The following is a 6,493-nucleotide window of genomic DNA, read 5'->3' as shown; positions in this document are numbered from 1 at the left end:
CGTCAGTTCCCCCCCGCCGGCGCCATGCGTCACTATTCCGCGCCGCTCCGGGCCTGCGCTGCGGCGTCGCCTCTTCCGGTCGTGCGCCACCGCGCGTCTTCCTCAGACTTTCCCGGGAGCAACGTAGTCGTGCCTTGAAGTCCCTGGGCTTTGCGAGGTCAAATTCTTAGTCCTTATTTTATTTATTGCCGTACTTCACACTGAAGTAACCCATGTTTTAGCCTAAGCCTGTCACGTGTCTCTGAATTCTAAAGCCTTAGACGAAGGTAAGTCCTATGAGAATGTCGTAGACGCCGGTTTCTGCCGTTAAGAACGCGCGGTAGCCTGTAAGACAACAACAATCAAAACGAAACCCAGAGCCCTCAGGGCCCCGTCAGTCCACCACTCCTGAAATACACACAGCAGGGTTTTATTTTTCTCCTGGGTCTTCCCAGTTTTCGCCCATATGCATCAAAGTATGGGTATTTTACGTAGACCTAATCAAAGTGCACGTACAGTTTTAAATCTCACCGTTTTATTCTATGACTAAGTATATTTTCATGTTGTGATTATTGGTTCCATGGCATTATAATAGTCCATCAAACTCATATCACATAAGTTACCTACCTCCCCTCCTCCTATCACCTTGGGGATGGATAGAAGTTGTTTCCAACATTTTATTGATACTCAGCATCTCCATACCATCAAAAATCCTGCTGTTTGCTTTTTGTCTTTTTGCCTCCCACTCCAGATTATGAACTCTCTGAACAAGAGCAAAAATCTTATATGTCTTGATCACCGCTAATTTGTGAATCTAGAAAAATTCATGACTCATAGTAGCCTCTTGATAAATATTTTTTTAATGTGTGGTTGAGTAAATTAATAGAGATTTTTTAGTTCAAAATGTATTACTTTAGGACACTTTTTATTGTAACCTTTATGTCAGAATGGTTTTTTTTTTAATTAATTAATTATTTTTTATGCCAGAATGTTTGAATGACTTGAAACCTTTGCAAAAGAGGACACCGTTGTGGTCAGGAAGCATATAAAAAAGAGCTGGAAATCACTGGTTATTAAGAAAATGCAAATCAAAGTCACAGTGAGATACCACTGCGCAAAGCTAGAATGGCTAAAATTAAATATTGACCTGCCATGTGTTGATAAGAACGTGGACTGTTAAAAAAAATACTCAGTGACATGCTAGAGATGGTGAGGCACTCGGGATAGATATGGGGACCACTGCAATGGTATTTTCCAGTGAGGGTGAGATAGAACATGAGTGAGAGGGGATTTATAGCTGAGCAGTGTGGTGGTGGTGGAGAGTGGTCAGTGGAAGGAAGATTACTAAGAGGAAACATCAAGGTGTAGGGGAATTCTAGTTAAGCTAACCTAACAGAATTCTTCTGATGAAAGGTAAGACATCAGACGTCACCTGAGGGATGGTGCCACAATGAAGACCCTGTCAGATACTGAGGGTGACCAGATACCAAGTGTGGGGGGTTCTTGCTAAAATTGGATTTTACAAAGAATTGCACAGACAGGTTTAGGAGAAGGTTCAAGAACCTAACTGGAGTTTGGTCAATCAAAGAAATTTTGTCAGCCTCTGGAACTCTCATCAGCTTCTGCAGAGAATGTAAAATGGCATAGTGGTTTTGTATGTTTGGCAGTTTCTCAAAAAGTTAAACCTACATCTATTCTGTGACCCAGCAAACCTACTCCTAGTTACTATCCAAGAGAAATGAAACATACGTCCACAGAAAGACTTGTACAAATGTTTATAGGAAACTTCGTCAAAATAGCCCCAAACGGGAATCCCAAATGTCCATCAACAGGAGAATGGGTAAACAAATTATGGTATATTTATTCAGTGAATTACTACTTGGCAATAAAAACGAATAAACTACACATGATGAAGTAAAGTCAGTCTTAGAGACATTGTGTTGAAGGAAAGATGTCAGACATAAGAGATGCAATACTGCATGTATATGCAAGTAAAAAATAGGAAAAGGGAAATCTGTAGTGAGAACAATCATCTGTGGGTGATGCATCTGGAGGAGGGAAAGTCAGGACACAAGGGACCTTCCTGGGTAATAGAAAAATTCTATATATATATTTATTTTATTGTATTTTATTTTATTTTATTTTATTTTATTTTATTTATTTTATTTTATTTATTTTATTTTATTTTATTTTATTTTATTATTTTATTTTATTTTATTTTTTTAAAGAGAGAGTGTGCAAGAGAGAGCACAGGTGGAGAGGGAGAAACAGGCTGCCCATCCTCAGGGAGCCCGATGTGGGGCTTGATCTCAGGACCCTGGGATCATGGCCTGAGCCGAAGGCAGCCGCCCAGCAGACCAAGCCACCCAGGCGCCCCAAGATTTTATTTATTTTAAAAATATTTTATTTACTTATTTGAGAGAGAGAATGCATGAGTAGGGGCAGACACAGGGAGAAGCAGACTCCCCTGCTGAGCAGGGAGCCCAATGCAGGGCTCGATCCCAGGACTCCTGGATCATGACCTGAGCTGAAGGCAGATCCTTAACTGAGCCACCCAGGAGCCCCGAATATTTTATTTTTAAGTAATCTCTACACCCAATGTGGGGTGTTTACTGAAAATTCTTTCTAGTTCCCCACCTGTACTTACGGGAAGGCTGGTGGGCATTTGCTTTGTCCAGGTGAGTGCTCTCAGGGAGGTCTAGGCTGAAGGTCCACCTGGGATAATGAAACCAGCCAGCTGTTTTAGGGCAGCTCTGCGTGATAGGAATTTCTGTCGAGGCTGTCACTTCCCTCTCAGCATTTATATTCCAAAAAGAAGGCATCCAGCCAGAAGCCACTGAGAATCCCACTCTTCTCCAGACCAGAGACTGAGAAGGACACATTCTCCTGAAACTGCAGACTAGACAGTTTCCTCCCCTAAGTTAGATTCACCTAGACTGGGCAATGAGAACCTAATGCATTAACATTTTTTAATGCATTCTGCACAATTTACTTGTATCACCTAAGTGGATTCTCAAAACATTACTACCGTTATTTCTTTTTTTTTTTTTTTTAATTTTTATTTATTTATGATAGTCACACAGAGAGAGAGAGAGAGAGAGAGGCAGAGACATAGGCAGAGGGAGAAGCAGGCTCCATGCACTGGGAGCCTGACGTGGGATTCGATCCCGGGTCTCCAGGATCGCGCCCTGGGCCAAAGGCAGGCGCTAAACTGCTGCGCCACCCAGGGATCCCTCTACCGTTATTTCCATTTTACAAATAAGGAAATTAAGGTTCAGAGAAGTAAACTTTTCCAAGGTATCATATGACCTAATGAGTGGCAAATCTAGGATCTGAATTCAGGGCAACCTAGTTTCAAAAAGCACTGGGCAAGAAAACCAAAAACTAAGGGCAGAGTGAAGGGCCAGTGTTCCTGGGACCCCTTCCTGGGGCACTTTCTAATTAGCCCTTTGGGCCTAGGTGAGCTTAAACTGCATCTTCCATGGAATTACCTGATCACATGATTATTTCAGCTTCATCATTCAACGGCGAATCCTGTGGGGATCCTACCTGTTCTGTTCACATTTGGTTCCCCAGCATCTCACCCAGAGCAGGGACACCTTAAACAGTTGTTGAATTAGCTAGTGAATGAAATCAATGAATGAACTAGTGATCAACAAATTGACCATCTCTCACGGACACACCTGTCTCTTGGCGTCATTTCTTCTGGTGAATGGGTACAGGGATTTATACTGCTTGTGCCAGTGGTAGGAGTAGGCCTGATAGGATGGTGGCTCTGCTGTAGGAACTCCTTTTCCTTCATGTTGCCTCTATGTGCAGGAAGCAACGGGAGGGGAATGGGAAGAGGGATGGTGTAAGGATTCAGAAAATAAGAATAATGGCAGGAGCCAGACTAAGTTTGTATTTGGCCCACAAAGGTCTAAAGAGTAGTTTATAATGAGTACAAAAAAATTGTATGAAAAAGTGATTGGGGATAATATGTGTAAAACATATTCCATGTTTTCATTCGTTAACACATTAGCAAATTTCTCTGTAAAACACATCCTGAAAGTGCCACTTTTATAGGTCAACAGCTGTCCAACAGTCCCATTTCATTTGGTTCAACCTGATAGAAGGTGGTGCCACAGATATTTCAAGCGACTCCCATCAGAAGCTATTTATTTCCCCACTATCTCTGCGCTGGCCTAGTGATTTGCTTTGACTAAAAGAATGTGACAGAAGTGCACTGGGGAGTTCTAAGCCAAGGCTTCAAGAGAACTTAGAACTTCTGCTTTCCTTTTTTAGAACCCAGAGACCATCTACCATATTATGAAGATGGAAGACCATGTGGAGGAACCCAGCTGTTTCAGCTGAGCCCAGACAACAGCCAGGGGAATACAGCTGCGGAAGTGAGCCTAGGAGAGACCAGGAGAGCCACCAGACTAAGTTGTTTTGACCTATTGTTTTGGGGTGATGTGTTACATAGCATTGGATGATACAAAAGGACTTGGTGATTATTGGTTGGGGAGCAGGAAGTTCCTGATGAATCCAGATTTCTGCCTCAGGCCAGACAATTATAATGCCATTTCATGAGATAAAGGAAAAGCCAAGAGCAGAACATGAGTTTTTTGGAGTGGTGATGTTTGGTGGTAGTACAAGATGATAGGTTCAATTTTGGATATATTGAGTACATGGTTCCTTGAAGACATCCCAAGTGCAAGTGCCATGTGGGCAGTTGTTTCTACAACCCTGGAGCTCAAAAACTGGGTCTTGGTATAGATTTTGGAATTGTCAGCAGAAAGAAAGCCAGAGGAATGAACAAGATTCCCCACAGTAGAGAAAGAAGAAGAAATGACCCAAAACAGAGCTATGAGGAACACTCACAATGGCCAGAGTAAAGGAAGACCAATGAGTGTGGTGTGTCACTTCAGTTATCAGAAGAATGGTTAGAGGAAGGGACTGTTTATATTGTTAAATGCTGTTGAGGGGTCAAATATAATGTGTTTTTTTGGGGCCCCTGAGTGGTGCAGTTGATTGAGCATCTGACTCTTGGTTTCGGCTCAGGTCATGAGATCAAGCCCTACGTTGGGCTCTAAGCCAAGTGGGGAGTCCACCTCTCCACCACCCCATCCTTACCCCTCTCCTTGGGTATATTTCAGTTTTGCAAGATCCAAGAGATGGATAGTGGTGGGTGGTGGTTGTACATTATGAATGTATTTAATATACTGTACACCTAAAAATGGTTAAGATGGTAAACTTGTTGTATTTTATTTTTCGTTATGTGTATTATACTGCTACACACATACGAGGGAAAATTGATGGGGAACCCGCTAGTGGGGTGGGAGAGGTTGAAAATATGAGATGGAGTAGATGGAGCAAGTCCTTAAACAGCCACAGGAGAGGGTGCATTTATAGAGAAATTTAGATAGTAGGGACTTCTCCTGTTGTAACAGGAGGGCAAAGGAAGGGTAGGTGTGCTTGGGGGAGTGTCCTTGTGTTGATTGTTGACTCCAAGTATGGAGATAATGGGGTTGGAAGTTTGAGGTGAGTGAAAGTCTTAAAATGGTCACTGGTCAGAGTGGAAGAGTTAACCAGAAAAGAATAATGAGGGGCACCTGCATGGCTTAGTTTAGTTAAGTGTCTGACTTTTGGTGTCAGATTTTGATCTCAGGGTTGTTAGTTCAAGCCCTACATTGGGCTCCATGCTGTGGGTTAGGATAGGACTAATGAACTATGAGGCTCAAGGTACTGCAGCTGTTTCTGAAGTTGTCCCCTCCATGTGCATTAAGTATGAAATCAGATGAATAGAACATTATTTGTCCCTCTAGCATAACCTTATTTGTTTTAGAAATTAAAGCAGTGCCAAAACACTGGGACCTATTCTGTTGTTAAACTTGTACTCAATTGGCATTGGTTTATCAGGACATTTCTTGTGCAAATTAGAAGCTTTGGTGTCTGAGGAACACAGACCAGAGGACAACCCTCCTAGGACACCTGACCAGGGCTGACTCATGGTCTTTCAAATCTAAGCATATGGTCGTGTGTTCTCAGGGATAAGCTACCTAAGGGTACTTGGCTTTTCTCCTATTAGGAGAATTCCAAGGATGGTGGAAACATGGGTAAAGATAGAACAGTATAGTTGTAAAGATTCACAAAATATGTACTGGTACTTCCATCATCCCCGCCCCATCCCCTAGCTGCTTAGATTTAAGGCTATGCAGTTGTCAGGAAGAAGGGAATGTAGTCAGCCTGTAGCCTGTAAGGAGTCTATACTCCTTTAATTCCTGCCTTTGTTTTAGTTATTTCAGGGTTGGTCCACAGCCCAGCAGGGGGTGGGAGACAGAATTTCTTCTCTTTTTATAAGACTCCCAAGGTGGGTCAGAGTTGGCCAGAATCAGAAAAGACTATGAATGGCCACTGGGGAAATGTGGCAGGAGTGGCAGTTTTTGGTCTCTCTGTATTTAATGTCAGATTAAGGAAACCACTTGGAGGCTGGCATGGATCCCTTCCCTGCCTAGGAAACCAGTCTGGCCCT

General features: G+C 42.7%; 1 long non-coding RNA gene across 1 annotated transcript; it reads left to right on the top strand.

Moving 5' to 3' along the window:
• The first annotated feature begins 42 nt into the window (after positions 1–42).
• On the top strand, positions 43–5,228 carry LOC119871952. The gene is made up of 2 exons (XR_005360099.1): positions 43–266; positions 4,264–5,228. It is a non-coding gene; the product is annotated as an uncharacterized LOC119871952 (long non-coding RNA).
• Positions 5,229–6,493: the final 1,265 nt, after the last annotated feature.

The sequence above is a fragment of the Canis lupus genome, chromosome 5 (genome assembly GCF_011100685.1).
Source record: "Canis lupus familiaris isolate Mischka breed German Shepherd chromosome 5, alternate assembly UU_Cfam_GSD_1.0, whole genome shotgun sequence".
NCBI classification, from domain to species: domain Eukaryota; kingdom Metazoa; phylum Chordata; class Mammalia; order Carnivora; family Canidae; genus Canis; species Canis lupus.
This window is presented reverse-complemented; position numbering and strand designations above follow the sequence as displayed.